Here is a 21,219-nt window from a genome sequence, read left to right on the forward strand (position 1 = left end):
AGGATTTAATGTTCCAGTTTGATAGATTCCCCGTTATAGTGATTATAGTGACACTAGTGTCCCACTGTATGGTGGGTATATGAGTAATAACAGCATGTCAGGTGTCCTCAGGGTAGCAATTTATTTCGGTCTTTTTAAAATGTAAGCTTGGGTAATGCAATTTAAGAAATTACTTTTCTTCAAGTTTCTGATATTCATTTGGGCAGTCAGGTACTGCTAAAACTATTTTTGATAGTTAATATTTAACAATCAGATGTTGGGTTTTTCTTTCCCAAAACCAGATCTTCTCTGTTACAAGGAGTGTGAGTGTGTGGGGGAGTGACAGAATTTTTTATTTTTTTTTTAAATGGGAGAGACATCTATCATAGAGACTTGCAAGGTTTCATATTGCGAGACTTGCTGAGCAAGGCCTCATACAAGGGGCTGCAGGGGAGAGCAGAGCAAACACAATTTTAAAAGATGTTTTTCAATATTTCTTTAAAAAAAGTTTAGACATCTCTTTCTTAGATTTTTTTTTTTTTTTTTAAAAGTGCATCTCTGCTGTGCACACAGCCAGAAAGCTATGCTTGTGAATATTTACAATGACCATGGGGAGAAACCCTTGACAGGTGGTGGTGCTTTTGTATTTTACTAACGTAAACCAGTGAAGCTATGTGAAGAATCTGCATTAAGGGTTAAGGCCCTGGTTTAGCAAAACACTCAAGCACTTGCTTAACTGTAAGCTAGTAAGTCCTCATTGACACTTGTGGGAGTGCTCACGTACATACAGGTGCAAATGCCTAAGTCCTTGTATGAACTGGAAACACATTCATTAATGTGTGCAAAGCTGCTATGATCATGAGGCCTGTGTAAGTAATTGTGAGGTCCATGTGTCTGTCTAATCAGCCAGTAAAGCCCTAAAAATGGTGATGCTAACTGTGGAGATGTAGCAACATGTGTAAGAAATGATTCAATTGAATATATCTCACCAGGGGGACACCATGAAAGCCCCAAGTGCAAATTTAAATCTGCCCTCTTCTGGCAAAACGCCTTTTTGGAGGTGGTTGGTGCAGTGGTTCTCAACCTATTTACCATTGTGGGCTACGTCCTGTACTACCTGTATGGCCCTGAGGATGTCACATGGGCCGCAGCACTGTGCTGATTGGGCTGCAAGCAGCTCATGGGCTGCAGGTTGAGACCCGCTGGTGCAGACCCATGGGGCTCAGTAGGGGCCATGATTCAAACAGTCTGTACATTTCTACTAACACTCTACCACCACCACCCCTCCACAAAAAAGGGTGGAGGGATGAGGGGCTACAAAAGCACATGGATGTTATCCAAAGACTTTAGCCCAGATAAGTTGCTTGTTTTAAATTGTTACGCTAAAGTCCAAATTCTGCTGTTTCTGTTAAAAATGCTTTTTCTTTTTCTATCTATTTCAAGTGGTTCACAACTATCTTTACAACTTTTAATCAATAATGCTCTGTTTACTAAAAACAAATTCAAGCTTAAAGCAGCAACAATAACTGACATTACCTCTATTACTAAGGATTATGTGCATCCTCATAGTAGCTATTAAGTGTTTATTAGAAGTTTACTGTAAAAGCTTTCTGTGCTCATGCAGCTAAATAAGCTTGGTCTCTTATCCTTCAGTCATTTTTGGAGGTGTTTTGTTTCTATTGTCTGTAAGGCACATAATTAGAAAAGCTGATTTTTCTTTTTTGTAAAGCAAACCCCACCCCACCAAATTTATCACTGTTGTCTGCATTATGACTTTTAAAACCTGTGAAAGGATGTTTGATAGTGAGCAGCATGATGTGTGGCTGTTGTCTTTGTGGAAGACTAATATGCAGTGCTGAACTATGATAGTAAGAACAGTGTTTGAGACTGCACAGTGCAACAGGATCCATGTCATGGTCATAGTACAATTTTTAAATTGTTCATTTTTTGATAAGGCGGATCTCAAATGAGAGTGTGCAGTGGCTTACAAAGGGGAACTTTAGCTTTTGTAGATTTAATTCTGTAGTTGGTAGAGTTCCAATTGAGAGGAGGATAAATTGTGATGAGAGTTCCACAATCCCGATCTCCTTTTTGGTTGATTAACTGGGGTGGGGGGAGAAAGGGGAGGGTGTTCATGTGTGTATTATAGACAGCACACACAATCATCAATGTTTAAAGAATGTTAAATGGCTGCAAAATCAAGAACTCAGCCATTAGAAAATGCCAGAATTAAGGATGATGCATGGATACACAATGATAGTCTTGCCTAATATCACAAAGCAGATCGAGGTGGGGGGAAGAACCAAGTGGATCAACAGAATCATACTTTCTGGAACAAGGTGTTCCTCTGCAGAGACAAAGCATGACAGATTTTAGGCCCAGTGACCGATTGCCTGACTTGGTACAGTTGTGATGGATAAATGTATCTGTATGGTTGAATTCCATGCATATGGGTGTAGAGTGCCACACCATACCTCTTGGTATGTGCATGTAGGTGCTGTATGTGTATGTAGGCATTCCACCTCTTGTTTGATGTTCTAAAGACATTCCGATTTTGGACGTTCTCACTGGAGTGCTAAAACTCCAGAATGAAGCTATTAACTTGCATTTTGTTTTCTGGCTCCTGGGTTTGGCATGACTACATTCTCTCTCAAACTTGGCAGCATCTGTTGCCTGACTTAAAAGCTTTCATTGCGTCTTTAACGCACCCTGTTCAGCCAGGTCATTGCAACACATTTTTGTTTTTGTTTTGAGGAGCTTCACAACACTTGGTGGCGATAGTCAGGGAACTAGTAACATTTCTGCCTCCACCGTGTGTAGTTCAATTACATGAAGGAAAAATTTGGGAGGCCACTTATGCTGCACTACATTTCACTGCATACTTATGGTATAAAAGGCATCATAGTACTTTCTTCTAGAGGGACTTATAATACATAGACTTAAGGGATTCTCTCCTAGTCCCTGCCTAATGAATGTTAAAATAGAAAGATTACTAAAAAATGAAGTGTAGAAAACAGTCTTGCAATGGCAATGAGATAGATTTAGACTTGATGACGCAGTAGTTCTTTTTCACCTGTGTTTGCTGCCTGTGTGTTCTTCTAATGCACAAAGGACACAGAAGGAGTTAATGCAGAAATTCAGTGGGCCTAATCCTTGGCTCTGGGCAAGCTGTGCTTTCTGCAGGGCCCTAAATGGGGAAGGGTTGCAAAGACAATCTTATGCCACCATTTATTCCCCAATCTGGCCACAGTCACATGTCTGGGAAGTGCTCATGCCCAACTGCCAGTGATCCTTAGGGGCTCCTCTGACAGCAATGAATATAGTGGCACTTCACCCAAACAAAATAAGTACATTTGAAACTTGGGAGATCTATGAGGTGTTTCACACTGTGTAGCTTCCCTCTGTGGTGATAAATGTTGACAGTTCCTTCATATTTATCTGAAAACAGACTGTTGAAGTAGGCTGTTTTGTGAGAAGAGTTGTCATTCACAGGAGTGACCAATTGAGCCCATTTTAGCAGTAGATGGGTAGTGCTGTAACAGTTGTGATAGAATTGCCAAAGCAATATTATCTTTTCAGTAAACTTAAATATCTTTCTTGTCTATAGTAGAGCCAAGTACTTTAAAAGACAATGTACAATAGCAGATTAAATTAAACTGTAAGTGCACAGCCGGTGAAGAACTGGAGCACCCTCTGCTGGTGTTAGTGGGCTCCTTTTCCAGTTCTCCTTCCCCAAGGACTTGTCTGGCCTATATGTTGTAAATGTTAAAAGGCATTTCTAAAGTGTCATGGTGATTTCTCACAACTACGATGAGTCTGTTTTTGACCCAGCTTTACTTGTAATTTCCTACAACAGTTGTATTGTTACTGTTGACCAAATCAGCCATTGTAATGTGAGGTAGGTTATGTGGCTAAGCCATTTTTTTTCCATTTACATACACCAAAGTCCAGGTAGTTTTCTATCCGCTGATACAGAAAGCTGCCTTTTATTTATTTATTTTTTTTGGGTACCTAGAACATTTTTATTTCTTCAGATAAAAAATGAAGTAGAGGATTCTGTGCAGAAACACATCTCTGAATAATATGCTTCTTTTTAGTAAGAGTGTTGATAGTTCTTAAATGACACTGACAAATTCACTTGGTGAATACAACTCCTATTTGTCAACCAATTGAAGGGAGCCATCAGCCAGATAGCCTGGTGAAACTGAGGCAGGCTGACTGTTCTTGTCTACTCCAAGTACACTTCCCAGCTCTACCAGGCTCGTCACATGTAGACATCCCCTACTTGAGTGATTCCTTACTACCTTGCAAGTCCTTAAGTCTTAATCAGCCTTTCCCTGTATGTACTCAAATGCACAAGGTGGCTGAGAAGAAAAACATTTTTGTTGCATGCAGTTCACCTACTACCCACCTCCACCGTCCTTGTGGAAGGGGGCCTCTTTTCCCACTGTAAGAGAATCAGGCCCTTCATGACTATATAGGGTTGCCAGATTCTGAGGTGCTGAGCACCCTCTGCTCCCATTGAATTCTTAAGATTGGGCCCAGAGAGAATAAGATTGTTACTGCAGTGTCCTGTAATAAATATAAGAGCAGCAGAAAAATAACATAGTTCAGGTTTAAGGAGGGGGGAGGGGAATGCTGTGTAGTGGGGTTGCTGAATATTCACTGTTAATAACCGTACCATCCTTAGTGCATGCTTGCTTACATAATTTTGAAGGAATGCAGCTGGTTAAACTGTGTGCATCTGTTGCTTATTAAACTGTCTTTAGAATGCCTACACTACGTTGCCTTCTGCATGAGAAGGGTTAAGAGGAGACAATATTCTGTCAAAGACCTTGGTTTTAATTTTGCCTCTCACACTGGCACAGATCCTGCTAAGAGCAGCCCAGATTAGTACGGAAAACCTTTGAAGAGATTTAAGATGTCCTTCAGCCAGTTTGAAGGTTTTGTCTTGCAAATCCAGTACAAGGGCGCCTGCAGGCATCTCGACCCTTGCTGTGCTGCTGATGCAGCTCAAGGTCACACTAACCCGCCCTGTGACATTCAACAACAAAATTATGCGGTGAAACTGCTTCAGCATTCAGCCAGCCAACCAACAACTTCCTCAGTTCCTCACTAAAGGAAGAAGTGTTCCTTTCTGTTTTTTGGCTTCGTGGATTTTTGCTGTAGGAAATAATCCAGGATTTCTGGTGTGTGTGATGACAAGGTCATTTCTTAATTAGAACACATGTAAAGAACAAAGCTAAATGGCTTCAAAACAGCTTTGTAGTTGATGGAGAGGATTTAAATTATTTAAAGAGAGAGTCACCCAAGTATGATGGAAACTGAATTCTAAAGACATTAACTCTTTCACTGCGCTGCGATTTCCATGTGTTACTCAAAAAGAAATGTCAAACTTCATGAGAAATATTCTAATTGCTATTAAATGAACATTATCCATCTATTTACAAATAAGACAATAATGTGCATATAATGATGATCTGTATCTGAACTATAAAAGTCAGGGAACTTATTTTCTTTTTACCCTGAAATGCTACTCACGGCTATAGAACAAGAGTATAAAACTTTTTCTGAAAGATCAGTGAATTCATTCCTGCTGCTGTATTATTCTTTTAACTGGTTCTCAGTGTATGTATATAAATGTTTTGACTTTTTGTGTTCAAAACTGTTAACTTAAGAAATTTGGACTAGTTCCCCTACCACTGAAAAATATTATGAAGGAGAAGCCCTGTGGAAGATATATTTGAGAGGAGGGAGAGAGTGCTCATTTGTAATATAAAAAAGAGCTAACTGCAGTTAAACTTAAAACTCAATTTTTTTGCACAATACATAACATGTCTTGGAATAGGAATTTTTTATTGGATTTTGTGTTTGGTCCAAAATACGTGTGCAAAATACTGATTCAGTACTGTTAACAGTGTGCTGGGGTGCTTTATATTAGTCATCAATATTTTTTCTGTCCTTTTTTTCTTTCTTCCTCCCTTCCTTTACCCCCTACTCTTTTTCCTTTTGACCGTAGGGTAGGAAATAGCCCAAAAATTTACTATAATGCTGTTGTAATAGACTTGAGAGGAGGAGAAGGAAAGGATGAGTATTTAGTGTCCTGTAGAGCCTGGCTTTCATGCACAGCTGCAAATTGCTGTCCTCTTAAACCACGAACTTAAGTTAGTTAGGCAGTTTACCAACTTTTTAAAAATATTATACATGAGGCAAGAAATTTTTTGCCAACAAACATGGAGTAACGTGACTGATAGCATTCTTTGTGCTTATACACAGTTGCTGCCTCAAGGAGAACTGAAATAAGGAGAAATATTTCCCCCTTAATCTGAAGTGTAACACAGTTGTTGACACTTCAAATAGAGATTTAAGGGCTTTCAAATGTAAATGAAATAACACATGGAGGATTTATAATTTGGATTGTTGTTCTGGTCTTTCTGGACAAACCTCCTCAATGTAGAATGTCAGATGCTGTGAACATTAAATGTCAGGCTGAAATTAACTCTTAGTATAGATAAATTGTGCTTGCTCTTGGTGGGGACCTCCCTATGAGAAGTGAAACTCGGCCTTTGCCCAGATGAAAGGGTAAGAGTAGGAAATGCAACTTCTTTTCTTCTTGGGTTCCCTCCCCTCCCCCACCGCATTCTGCACTTGCTCTATGGCAGCAGGCATGTAAGAATAAAATGATGGAGGAAAACAGACTTCATGCAAGAAAAACGGATAGAAGAAAACTGATACACTGTGTAAAATCTGTACATTCTTGCCCTTGCCTGGGGTGTAGTATGCCCTTAACATTATGTGAGACCTAAGCTCACCTGCTAGTAACTTCTAATTTACTGTCCTAATTCATCGATTTGTTATCACTAATTGTACTTCATTTACTTCTGTGTAGTTTCCAGTACCTAAAGGGTTGAAAGGTTGCTGTAATTGGCACCCGCAGCTGCTCTTTCTTTTGACAGGGGATAATTTTGCAGCCTATGCTTTGTGTGACAGCTGCCTAATTGGGCATTCTCCCCTTGTAGCAAGCCTGCCTCCTCCAGCCTCCCTGCTGACAAATGGTGGTGGATTATAGATGAGGACATGCTGACCCATTCGACCTTGCTGAGACTGCGGGGAGGGGCCTCCTGCTACTTGAGGGAAGCTTTGGGTCATTTAAAGGACAAGGTCATGAGCCAGGTGGGGAAATGACATGATATCACATGACAATAGCCTCATGACACGGTCAGTATGTCAAGGACAAACTCATCTGTATTGATTATGCTTCTCTTTTTTTATATCTCATTGAAGCCACTGATGTTTCAAAAGTATTTTGCTAATTTTAAAGGTGGTAAAGTACCAAATGGTAACATCAGAGTTGTGTTTGAGTATTTTTACATTTATTTCTTCTTAATACAGATCCCACAGGAGAAGCAATATTCGTTAAGCCGTGTTAATAATGTTTTATAGTGGTGGCCTTGATGTATTTTATAAATGTGCGTACATACTCGGTTTTACTGCTAAAGAAATACCAAAAAGCAAATGCAGCTAGGCAAAATTAAAGGGGAAATAAACTGCTGTTAAATTTTAACATTTCTCTTCCCAGACTTTGTATGGTGATGATTCAGTAATTTACAATGTGCGGATGTGCACACCCACGTATTTATAATAAAAATATTTGTTTATATATGTGTTCATATCATGTAGTGGTAAAATATTATAATAGTTTAAAAGAAAGGAAGGAAAGTAAAATAAACGAATGTTTAAAGGAGAACTTTTAAAGTAGCTTTAGGGCTATGTGACTAAGGTAATGCCATGCCCATTTTAAGGGAGTAATGCAATATCCAACTATGCCAGCCAATAAAAACCTATTAAATGATTTTGAAAATATGTTATGAGTACTGCTGACAATATTTGAGAGCATCTGGATGTTACTTTGCTATGCTAATAAACTTCAAGGTAAATGAACAGCTTGTTTGACTTTTGCAATGTTAGACAAAAGTGAAATTCTTATTCTTACATAGATAGATTGATTATGCTAAAAATTAAAGATAAATAGTTTAGAAAGAAAATTCCCCCAAAGTACATTAAATGTGTGTTAAACTTAATGGCATAATTCCATTTTATCGTCTTCAGAACAGTTTGCCATATACATTTTGTTTCTGAAACAGTCAGCCTTTCACTACAGAGAGCAGGGTTCACTAGTTCTCATTTCAAGGAAAACAAAATTGTTGTTGGATGCTCTTATGTCTAAATCTCATCAGTTCACCAGGATGTAATTTTACTCCCCTGAAGTAAAAAGCCGTCAGTGGTAAAGTGTGATGAATAGTTCACTCAAGTAGACGCGTCCGTGTGCATGTTTAATTCTGACCTTGCTATGCATGTGTTTAGCGCCTCTCAGTGCCTGAGTCAAGCCTGGTGGAGGTTTAATCCTGTGCCCTTGTACACGTATACTTGATTAGTAGTTGTGGTTATCTCAGCAGAAGACATTCCGCCCTCTTCCTTGTATTGGTCGGGACCCAGGCACTGGGGAGTCAAGTCGAAGGAGAAAGAAAAGAGATTTTTACATTAGCATTCTATGAAAGCCTTACTGTCTGCAGAACAAATTGATTGCTACAGTGTACCTGTGCTTGGCAATACTGCTGTGAAAGAAAGGTATGGTTGTAATCTGTTTTATTGTATTACGTATTGTGACACTCCAGGCATATTTAACATTCAGCTCTTTCTGTGGCACATGCTGTAAGCTTAAGTAAAGAACAAGAAATGAATGAATGAAAGTTTGAGAGCATTGAGTCTGCAGCTTTGTTTACTACAATCAACTAAGCCCATTCTAATAAGACAAATTTGCTGTGTACTTCACTGGTAACATAACCAGATTGATAACAAAAACTCACATATAGCGCTGAGTGACACAAATCTGTGTCACTGGTTGCAACATGCCTGCACAGATGCAATTCCAGGTTGAGGTTTTTTTAATATCCGAATGAATGGGGAAAAATCTAAGATGTGACTGTTGATTTGTTGTTCTAGTTAACTGCTGAGTATGGGTTCTCTTCCCCCCCCCCCCTTTTATTGAACTGGCCCAATGTATTGGTGCTGCAGAGAGAGGAAAAGCAAGAGGAATATATTATAGGGTATATGATACTGTTTAATATTATACTAGAGCGAGGCTTAGGAAAAAGTCTTGTGTAGTATTTGTGCTCTGTAGTTTATTTTCATTTGCATAGACATTTGTACCTTTTTTTTTTTTTTTTTAAATGTAGGTTAGTGCTGTTCATTTGCTATGTCAGTTACAGACTTTACCTAGTTGATTCTCTGGGTGTGGGTTTTTTTTGTTTGTTTTTTTTAGATGCTGTGCTGATGTCAATTGTATGTTTGATGGGAAGTGTAGAACAATCTCTTAATAAGATTCAGGCTGCTTCATATTGAGCTGTACTCAGTGCTCCATTCTTAACATTGCTGAAGTTGTTATATTAGTGATTGTTTGGATGTTTGCTTGTGGCCACATTTGAAGTATTTCTGCCCTTGTAATGCAAACAGTCTCAACCAGTTAAGTTTAGGACAGGTGGAAGACTTGTCCAGGACATTTAAATCTTGATGCAAACCCAATCTAATAACTTGATGGGGAAATGAAAATCTATCTTTGCTGATTTTTTTTTTTTATCACTAGATACAAGTTATCAGAGAGAGGCTTTTAAAACTGTCCCTCTACACGTTGTTCCAGTAGATGACGACAAGTAAACAATCTGCTTTAAGGAAACCAGGGACTTAAAAGATGCCAAATGCTGAAGTATTGACATGCATTACAATAGTTACTTTCATCATATGGCCTTGTAGATTTAAGATTAACACTTTTATAGATGTGCAATATGTTTATACAAGAGTACCCTTGAGTTTATATTTTACAGCTTGCAAAGAGTGTGAACGTAGCCTTATGGGTGTAAGTTATTTATCATATAGACCCTTTTGAAAACTAAAAATTTCTTCAAGAGGCATGGACCTAGTGGCAATATGATGTGATGGTTTGTAATTAAGTGTGATGGTTTGTATTTAAGTAACACATAATGAAATTAAAACTATTTAGTCTAAACTAATTTATACAAGGAAAGTACTCTGTGAATGGGATGTTCTCTTTCCCAGCACCTTTTGTAGTCAATTTAAAGCAATAAAAAACATGTTTTGTAATAAAATAAAAAAACAGTTACACAGGTTCTTTATATTCAAACCATAAGTTAAAAGAAACTGACCAAATTTACAAGAGTTTTAAAAAATCAATATTTAATTACTACAACACCTTAGAATTGGTTAATTCTTTCTTAAAGCTTATTCCATTCTGCAATGACTTTTAGCAATTTTTAACCAGTTATTGAAAAGCTGTTTTGCTTTGAGTTTGGAGGAATACATTTGTTAGACAAATACAGGGCAATAATACAGTATTTCAATGCAAATAACTTTCCTTCATAAATAAATCAACCTATGACTTTAAATAAATGATAGAGGAAAAGAAAATTTCAGATTAAAATCATGTCAGACCTTGAAAACTCTACCAGCAAAGATTTTTCTGACTATTCCAAATATATGTATAATTTATTTTATTTTATTTTTGGATAAGCACTGCTTTTGGTATAGTATATATTCTGTGTTCAAGAGGAAGGAAGATGTTTTTGTTTTTTAAAGGCAAAAGCTTCCTTAGTGTTCATCACTTTTCATGCTAAATGACTTGTCATGGGATCCAGAACAATCTGTATGCTTAGGATGGGGTGTGGATTTGTTTTTTAATTGGAATGTAGGACTAAATCTATAGAATTTAAACTTTCGATGTACAATATAATATGTTAATATGTTTGAAAGCTATTTCCTTTTGCTGTTAATGTGGTGGGAAAACTTGGCCTGGAATGGATTTTGTGACTGTATCTTTTGCATCTGGGTTTTTTAAATCAAAGTGCTGATTTTACTGACTTTACAGATTGCCAAGATCCGTAGTGAGTCCAGTGTGGACCTATCTAGTATAGCCTGCCCTTCAGATACATAAAGATATCTTTTAAAAATATGCAGAGTTGCCTGTAAATGCAGTATTAAATCATGGAAATGGAAGGGAGAGGTTTACAGTTCATGCATCTTCCAACGAGTGTTATGCATGCCCAAGTCAAGATTCAGAGGAACAGCCGTGTTAGTCTGTATTCGCAAAAAGAAAAGGAGTACTTGTGGCACCTTAGAGACTAACCAATTTATTTGAGCATGAGCTTTCGTGAGCCACAGCTCACTTCATCAGATGTGTACCGTGGAAACTGCAGCAGACTTTATATACACACATATATATAAAGTATATAAAGTCTATATAAAGTATATATATGTATATAAAGTCTGCTGCAGTTTCCACGGTACACATCTGATGAAGTGAGCTGTGGCTCACGAAAGCTCATGCTCAAATAAATTGGTTAGTCTCTAAGGTGCCACAAGTACTCCTTTTCTTTTTGCAAGTCAAGATTGTGAAACTTCTGTTCCCCATTTCCATCCCTTTCCCTTCTGTTACCATGTTTCAGCACAAAGAACAGAGGAAGTTGACCTGTTGCATAACTTTCCTAAGCAAACGGAAATGTGTGTAAACAATTAATATAATCTTGTTGTTGTGTCTGCAGCTGCTCAATTCACATTAATGCTAGAGGCAGTTGTGTAATTAATGTCCCCATGTACTGAACTGAGACTATTGCTAAAACTCTTTGGGGGAATTGTTGCATCTATTATGCTGGGTAATTCTTCCCTGAAAAATACAGGTGTTACTAATATTCTCTATTTTGAAACCTAGGGCCAGATTTTTAAGGCATGTAGGTGCCTAACTCCCACTGCAATTAATTCTCATATTGTTTGCCTTATTTCAAATTGTTGGATGCTGTATCCATTCTGAATTAACTAACTTTAGTTTAAACATAAAATTTATCATATTTGATCATGCAGTATGATCTGGATGGTGGGGAGCAAGCCTGGGGTCCTCTCTCATTTTATGGACTTAAACACACAAAATTTCTTAGTGTAGATTATCTGCAGGCTTTAGAGTTGCCAATTTTTGGTAGAACATATTCCTGGAGGTTTCATCACATGACATAATATTTAATTTCTGAGACTCCAGGACAATCCTGGAGAGTTGGCAACAGTAGCAGGCTTTTATGACAGTGGTAAAAACAACTGAGCTTTGTCTATACTTGTAGTTCCTGTGTTGCCCCACTGCTAAAAAATGATACATTTTCTAGTGTAGACAAGGCCACATTGTGTAAATGGCCACAGACGCCTATGTTTGTATTTGTCTTTGTTTATGTATTATTATGAAAGCATTTGCAAATCTAGAAATAGCTTATTCTCTAAGTAGTAATTTTGGTGCTTAAAGGATGCAAAAGTTCCAAACTATTATTTTTTTTTTTCTTCACTCTCAATGTGCTTTTCTTCCATTTGAGCCATAATAAGTAATGACCGATAGCAGAACCAAAGTCTGGGGCTTCCCCTTCTCCCCTCCCATTCCGAAGTTTCTTCTGGTATTTGCTTTTTTTAAACCAGTGGCGTGCACTTGGTGCATTCCTTTCTAAATGTTTTCTTTCATTAAAGCGATAAAAGCCATGTAAGGGGCCTACAAATTCTACTTGTAAAGGGGTCCAGCAACAGAGACATTAAAACACTCTTCAGAAAATGCCACACTTTTTTTTTTTCAAGACCAAACAAGAATGTTTGTGTCGTTGAAGCCTGTTTTACCAATTTCTTTATCCATAGGTGAAGTTTTGCTAGAGTTTAATAAAACACACATTTAAAAAAGTTAATATTGTTTGATTAAAAAATACAAATTCTTTCTATGCTTTGGCTTCCGCGATACCCATGGGATGATTAATTTCTGAAAGTTAGATTCTGCTGCCCAGTCACAGAGTAGTATCTTTTTTCTCCCTGCTATCAGCCCCAGTGAAAATGGGCTCCTTACAGAGTGAGATACAACTTTGTGTGAGGAAGTGTTCCAGAACCTGGATCTGAATTAGCAAAGCTGTTAAATGTGAAGGAAAAAAATCAGGTAGTCTTATCATCTGGCTTCTTCAGATCAGGTCCCTTTCCACTATGGCCCATCAAGGCCTCCCCCATCTGCTTCTCCTCTGCCTAATCAAGCCACTCCCAGAAGCACTCCAGGTGATCCAGATCAAGTGGCGAGTAGAAGCCGTATGACCAATTTAAAAAAAAATGGATTTTTGTGGGAGGGAGCAACAAGTAACGTGTGTGTGTGTGTGAGAGAGAGAGATTTATTCCAAAACTACAGGGATTCATTGCGTTTAGAAATTAGTCGGTATTGATACATAGTTCAGTAGGACTATGTGGAGCAAGACAGTGGACCAATGACTAGCTTCAAAATTCTGTCTTCTGAAGCTGTACTGCTGTCCCATCAGCTCTCACAAGCCAGGAAGGCTTTGGGCCAGGTCCTTGCTTGGCCCCGCTGAGCCAGGGTGGGAGAATCTCTGAGGGAAAATTAGGGTGCTGCAGGAAGTAGTGTCCCTGCCCCAGGATGTGGCCAATTCAGTATTGGACCAGTTGCCCTGTGTAGAGTTGTGCAGTATGCTACTGCTGCATATGCTGTCTGATGTGTAAAACCTAGATCTGGACTATATTTGGTCATTAAAGACCCCCCATTGTTTATTGTCAGATCAGGATATTTATTATAATGTCCTGGGTCTATTCCAAGTTATGTAACTGCAGTCTCCCCCTGCAATCCTGGATAGATGAGGAGATAAACTGTTATACACTATTTTCTGATACTAAACAGATGTGACGTTTTCACCCCGTATGCACCTATCAGTGGGGAGGAAGGATAGTCTTGTAATTAAAGTGCTTGACTGAAACTCAGTAGATCTGTGTCCCGTTCCCAAGTCTGCAACAGAGGTCATGGGTGACCTTGGGCCGGTCGTTTTAATCTTCCTCTATCTCAGTTCCCCACCTGTAAAGTGGAGATAATAGCACTGCCCGACCTCAAAGGGTAGTTGTGGTGATATGTTCAGTGATGTTTGTGAAGCACTCTGATACTGCTATGATGAGGACCATGTGTGTAGCTATTACTGTTTTTTTGGTTTATTGGTAGTATCTGGAGACCCCAATCAGGGATCAAGCCCAGACGGTCAGACTTTGTACAAATAAATTACAAAAAGACATTCCCTTGCTCACAGAGCCTACAATTTAAATATATGATGCAAGCTAACCAGCTAATACAACACACTTAAGATAAGTGCATAAGATAAGAGTAAAACAATTGTGATCAGTGTCATAAGCAACGATCACAGCAGGGTTGTTTTGTTTTTGGCTTTCTTTTGCAGAGAAAGAAACATACTGTATTATTGTCAAAATCTTTTTCTCATAGTTAAGGCTTTCGGGCATCACTTCACCTAAGTGGAGGAAAGTAACATCTTTTTTCATGCCTCTTGTGCGTTCAGTTGAAGAGAAGTAGACTGCTAAGAATGTTCGAATTAATCTAGAGAATTTTTCTCAGTGTGTATGTTTACTCCTGTGGCTATCATTTGGCAAAGAAAATAATTTCATGGAAGAGTTGCGTGAAACTGCACTGGATGAACATTTTTTATAAATAGTAAGTAGAGGCTATCCTATAAAGTTGAAGTTCCTTCTGTGTCCCACCATGGGATAACTTGAGAATAATGGAATCTGTTGTTTGCAGTTCTGTATTTACATGTGCAGTTTCTCTGGTTGTGTCATCTGAGATGTATCACTGAGATTAAAGGTGGCTGAACCAACTTCACATGAAAAAAACTAACTAGATAAAATTTGATCAAAATGGGCAGCAACTAATCACACAGTAGAGGAGAGAAGGAAAGGATTTACTGAAGAAGGGATTTATTGGCGTCACTAGATTTGTACAATGCTTATTTGCATATCCCAGTGCATCAATTTTATCATTCTTAGGGTTTGTTCTGGGAAGATTAACTTCAGTACAACTTCCTTTCTTTTGATCATTTCATGCTATTAATGGCCACTACATATTACTGCACCCGGCAAGTGGCTCATTGTCCAGATGAGTTGGAACATTTTATCTATCCTCCCCATCAATGAAATCCTCTTTACAATAGTGGAGAAGGGAATCCTATACTATGAAGAGAGAGCCCAAAAACCATGCTGGTATTTCCTTATATCATCGACAAATCCTCCTTGAATATCTCCAGGGGCTTCATATCGTAGTGCATCAGTTTCAGGTTTCTTATCCTAGTTTACAGTATAAGCTCCACATAATTTTGCTTCCACTTACATCTTTGCCCTCACATTACACATGCTTCTTGCTGCTCCATCTTCTTCTCCTTCCTCCACTCATGACTTCATGCTCTTTATCACACTTTCCCATATACGTGGAATAGTATCTCTTCTCTCATCTTCTAGTACCTTTTCTTCCTTCGTTCAAATGCCTCTTTGAAACCTATCATGTAAGGAAAACCCTCCTCCCATCTTCCCTACTGCCAGACTGTTTATTTCCTGAACTGTTGTCCCCATGACTTGTCTTAGTTTGTAAGCTCTTTGGAGCTGGAGACATATCTGTGTTCTGTAATGTGCTGTGTGAATTTATGGTGCTACAAAAAATTATTATAGTAATAATTAATGCCATTCTCTAGGGCTAGAGATCATTTGCAACACAGTTGTTCAAGGCAAATGTCAAAGGCAGAGAGACTTCTTCACATAAATCTGCCAGCATAAGAAAAGCCCAGGAGTACTTGCAGCAACTCTTGGTACACCAAATTGTTCAGCTTCAGAGAGGCTGTGACTGAAACACTGCCTATATGAGCTAGGAGAGGAATACCAAGTCAACTTTGGGGGGGGGGGGGAGGGGGAAAGCCAGGCTTCCCCTCTTTTCTCTTCTCCCCCTCCCCCCACTACAGGTAGAGAAGAACAAAGTTTTATTTTAAAGCTTCTTTTGCTCCCATAGCAAAAAGAGGGTCATTATAGCACATCCGGTTGAGTGACCACCTAGGGTCCTGCTTCCTGCATTACAGTGGGCCAGGTTCTGATCCCAGTTTTATATTGGAGTCAGTTCAGAGAAATAGAATTTATTTTAGTGGTGTTACGCTGGGGTAAATCTGTAGTAAATGAGGTCAGAATTGGAGCCAATGGCGGCTGCCTTCTCTCACTCAAAAAAAGTGGTGGAGTGGGGACTCCATTGAGTTAAAAGCCTTTTGTTTTGAGCCAGAAAGGTTAGTTCTGTTTATAGGATGATTAAGAGGCATATTGCAAAGCCTTCTCTATTACATTGAACCAGGGCCTAGTTTATATTTAACTAGATCCCTAGGGTGATTTCCTTTCTCTTCCTTTAAATCTCTCCTCAAAATTCACTTCTTTTTTTTCATCTATAATCTCCACTTTGGCACCATTTGCTCTCATGATTGTTTTAAAAATTATATCAAACAACCCACTCTCAAAATAAAGTTCCTCTATAAGCAGTGTTTCCTTTCTTCCTCTAGCCTCTCCTCTGTTTGTAATCTCAGGAGTGAAAGTAAATTGGAATCGGAGGGGGAAATCTCAGAGGGAGAAATTTCACTATATTTTTAATAGCACTAACCAAAGAGGAGGGGAGAGATCTAATCCCCTTTATGTTAACCCCCCAGGGCATTTTCCTCTCCTCATCAACACTCACCATGTTCTGTTGCCCTTCTCATTGCGTTATCAGTTTTAGTTTGTTGGGTTTTGGGAGGAAGGAACCATATGTGGCTTTTTATGTGTCTATGAAGCACTTTCTATCACTCTGCTGTTTTTTAAACAATAAATAACATGTTCTCTCCAGATCCTTTCTTTGCAATAGGAAGGGACAAAAATCAGTCTATTCTAGGGGCTAGTCTTGTTCATGGACTTCATTTAATTATCAGAGGTCAGTCTGACAATATAGGTATGCGAGGTGCCTCACAGACACAAATTTGTTCTGAAATGTTAACAGTCTAAATGTATACATGACATGATGAGGGAGGGCAGCAAACAGTAAGGAAGGACAGGCAAGGAAGGACAAGCAATGTGTTAACACGTAGACTCATTTTCATCATTTTGGTTCAGTTGTGTGTTTCATTTGACTCATTTCTCTTGGGTATTGTGGGAAGGATATGAATGGGGAGAACACAGTGGCTTGGCAGGCTAGTCTTAGGAGGCCATCCTTGTGCAAGGAGGGAGCATGTCATGGAAATTCTTGTAGGAGAGGTTTCTGTTGCAATGAAGTTGGCATTGGTGAAGCAAAGTGGGTGTAGGGAGAGGGCTGCGATAAGAGATGAAGTCATATATGTCAGTGGGCCAGAGTTACCCAGGCCCAGAAAGCTATTAAAGCAAGACATTAAAACTTGCTATGGTGGACCGGGGAAGCCAGTAAAGGGAATAAGAGTGTGTGGTGAGGTGAGATGTGATCAGAGCAAATGGTAAGAGATAAATTTAGCAGCTGCATTTGGGATGTGCTAGGGGAGGGCCCTGATGATACCAGTGAGGCCAGAGAAGAGCAGGTTGCGGTAACTTAGGCCATGCCTATGCTAGTTAGCTTGCAGTGGCACGCTGTACAGATGCAGCTGTGCCGCTGTAAGATCTCTCATGTAGCCACTCTGTGCTGATGGGAGAGAGCGCTCCCATCGACATAATAGCTACTACTACTCGTGGAGGTGGTTTTATGTTGGCAGAAGAGGCTCTCCAGCAGACATAACGCTCTGCACACGATCACTTATGCCAGCGAAACTTACGTCAGTCAGGGTGGTAGTGGTGGGGTTTTTTTGTTTGTTCACACCCCGAGCAACATGAGTTTTGCTGACATTGGTGGTGGTGTAGACATGGCCTCAATCGGTAGGTGATAAAGGCATGCATAAAAGTCTTAACTATGGGGAAAAAACAGGATTCCATCTTGGAGATGGATAAAGAAATGTCAAGTTAAGGAACAACCTGGACATGTGGCAGGGGATGGAGGAGTTGAAGATGACCCTCTGGTGATGAGTAGGTGACACTGGCTAGTAGTGATAATAAACAGTGACAGAGAAAGAAGTAGGGACAAACAGGTAGGGTTTATCTTCACTGCCTCTCGTACTGAGCGTTCTGACTTTGATCTCATGAATGGACCACTTATACATCCAAATTAACCGGGCATGGGGGATTCTCTTCTAGTTAGTTATTGACACCTCAGTAAGGGCTAGGAAAGGTTCCCTTTCATTGAGCTAATACAAAATTAACAGAATTTCTTTCTCACTACTATAGAAATAATGGATGTTTCCTGTCCTGTCTTCACTTTCTACTTTTCTGATTTAGTTTGTTTTTTGTTCTAAAATGGATTTGACAAAGGTCCAGGGCTGTCTCCTTCAACATAGGAGTTTCTGCCATCAGGGTTCTGAAGAAAAAGTATGTTTCCTTCTCCTCCTTCTTCCTTGTTTTCTCAAGCAATGAGTGGTAACTTGATCCACTTCAGAGGTTTAGTCTTTGTCACTTTTGTACAAGGAGGGATCGGATGATAGTTCAAAGACTGAAATGGGATGAGAAGTGACCTTCGTTTCCTTAGAACACCAGAGTGCCAATGAGTACTAATAATTGTATTGTTGTGTTTTGGGGGCATGGACAGGTGCTCGTTAGGAACTGAACTGAGGATTTTTTTTGCAATACACAATTTTTTTTTCTGACTGTAGGTGTAACTAGCCACCTTCGGCACCCGTTTGATTGGACTGTACTTTGCCTGTCCAATATGAAGTGTATTTGTAATGACTCTGTTCTGTGAGCTTGGCTCTGGTTCTATAAGGCATGTTCTGTAACTGCATTAGCCCGAAAAGGGTTCTGCCTCCATTTGTATAGTAGTGAAACCATTCTCTTTTGAAAGGCATTGAAGGCAATCAACACAATAGTGAAACCTTCTGTGAAACCTCATAATAGCATCCACTAGTCACCTGTAGTCAGTGGAAGCGGGACCGAAATCCATTTATTAGTTTCATGTTCGTATTTTTGTAAGGAAAGTGAGACAAAAAGAAACAACAATTAGCATAATTCAGTAAGAGAACACCTGTATGTATGAAAGTTATCCATGTATCAGTACCATTGCATTACAGTGTATTGACTTAAAAACCTGAAGTCTCTCCACAATGGCGTGTTGACTTGGGAAACACCCATCATATGCACATTAAAAGAAAGGTGACTGTATCAAAAAGGACCTGGAGCAAGACCTTTGAGCCACGCTGGATCTCGGCACTGACAGATTAAGCTGGAAGTAAGATGCAGTCAGTTAGGCTGGGTGAGAGAGATGTGATTATGTTATACTGTAGGTAGTAATTTTATGCTTCATAATGCAAAGAAGTTGTGTGGTTTTTTTTAATTAAGTAAATTGCATTTATTTTTGTATCTTGGACCCTCTTATTTGTACTCTGCCTACTAATATCTGCTGGGATGACTCCTAACATTCCACATCACTGTACAGCTTTCAGTCAGCCTTTTACAAAGAAAATAACTTTGGGTGTGTATACACAGCGCCAAAAAAAACACAAAAAAAACCATGGCAGCTGAGTAGGGCTTGCTTTACAGGACTAAAAATAGCAGTGTAGATGTTCAGGCTCAGGTCTGAAACCTGGGGAGGGGGCAGGGTCTCACCGCCTGGACTCTAGCCCAAGACTGAACATCTACACTGCTGTTTTTAGCACCTTTGCGTGAGCCCTACTCAATTGACCGGGACTCTGATACTCATTGTCATGGTGGGTTGTTTTGGTTTTGGTTTTGGTTGGGGGTGTGTGTGTGTTTGTGTGTGTGTTGAATTTTATATGCAAATGTCCCTTCACCCACCCCCGCCCTCATTCACTCCAGATGGGGTAAGGAAGTGTGAATTATTGTCCTGAGGTCCAGAACTGACACATTTTGGTCTTAAATGGTCATTGAGTTTAAGATTTTAGGAATAATAGTAAGTGCTAGACCCACCTATACCATTACATTCAGGAGCTCACATTCCAGGATTTGAAGTATTATATACATTTGTTTCTTGGTCCCAATGGTTCATGAGATACCATAGCTTAAAAATATGACATGATTCACGTGAAAGATTTTTTGTTTTTTTTGTTTGTAAACCCTCATGGTATTAAAAACAAAAACCCTCACTGCAAGGCCTGAACATCATAAACTAAGGCAATGTGGTCAGATAGGTGGAGTGCTACAAATATAGTACCCATAAAACATTTTAAAACTTTATTTAAAAAAAAGAGGGAGGGGACTAAAGCAGTTTAAAACGTGGCATAAACAAAATAATTGAGAGCATATTATGGAATAAAGGTTTTATTGGCAGTGTTTGAGATGCCTGAATTACAAGTGACTTATGCAGGTCACCCCAAATGAGTGCCAGTAAAAGCTTTATACTAACACACATCATCCTATTTATAGAGCTAGATGTCTGTCTATATATAAACTGCTCCCAATCATGTCTAGGTTGACATCAAGTGAGCTGTATATGTGTTGGGTCGAAAGAAAAGCACAAGCTATACTCTTCCTCAAGCAGTTACGCATTATGAAAGCATCTGCACCCATCTCTCTCTCCATTTAAAAAAGTAAATGTCACATGACTTTGTTGCACAAGGCAATGTGTCTTTTTTATTTTTGTCTTTAAGTGTCAAAAGGTATGTCTATGAATGTGACCTATAAGCTAAATATTCTTTTGTTTGTTTTTTAAGCATTGAGAACGTAGAGGTTGGTGGATGGATGAATCGGTAGATGACTTTCATGGCTAACTATTTTCAGCAGTTTTAATAAGTTGCTACTGTGTTTAATCTGCTTATTGGCTCAACACTCAGCATTAAGGAGGCTGTCACAGTACAGCAGTATTGACATGGTTATGAAGAAGGTTATTGTGATTGTGTTCTACATAGACCTTGTGTTTAGTTACTCGCTTGTTTCATAGTGAGATATGTGGCGAATGCAGTTCATGGAGATGGATGTGCAAGTGGCAGGACTTCAGTGTGTGCAACTAAGCAGACTATCATTTTAATGTAGGTTTAGATTGTGGCATGGAAAAAAGTCCTGTCTCACAAGCGAAGACCCTTGCACCCATGTGGAGACCCATAGAAGTCAGTGGAATTCCAGACTGAAACAGGATATTAGATCTTTTTGAATCTTGACTGTTGGATTTTTTTCCCCCAATGTTGGGCTTTAATGTATGTTGATTGACGGTTGTAGTTAGTGGAAAATGGTGGTAGAAGGCACTCTCCCCCTTTTTTTGTTCAACATAAATTGTTCTTCCTCAGTTTTGTTGTTAATTTTCCTCATAACGGTCCATAT

The 21,219-nt window shown here is 39.1% G+C and overlaps 1 protein-coding gene across 6 annotated transcripts in view; it reads left to right on the forward strand.

Moving 5' to 3' along the window:
* NRIP1 (nuclear receptor interacting protein 1) overlaps positions 1-21,219 on the forward strand; it is a 96,881-nt gene that overhangs the window by 51,264 nt on the left and 24,398 nt on the right. Inside the window, exon 1 of one of the 6 annotated variants that reach the window (XM_075117622.1) lies at positions 7,132-7,152. The exons of 3 other annotated variants lie outside the window; for them this stretch is intronic. The gene's annotated coding sequence lies outside the window, so the exon portion shown is untranslated. Of the gene's footprint in view, positions 1-7,131; positions 7,153-7,177; positions 7,198-8,513; positions 8,608-21,219 lie in introns of those variants that run through there. 2 more of the 6 variants (XM_075117618.1, XM_075117621.1) reach the window with 2 other exon arrangements.

This window comes from Caretta caretta, chromosome 1 (genome assembly GCF_965140235.1).
Source record: "Caretta caretta isolate rCarCar2 chromosome 1, rCarCar1.hap1, whole genome shotgun sequence".
Lineage (NCBI taxonomy): Eukaryota > Metazoa > Chordata > Testudines > Cheloniidae > Caretta > Caretta caretta.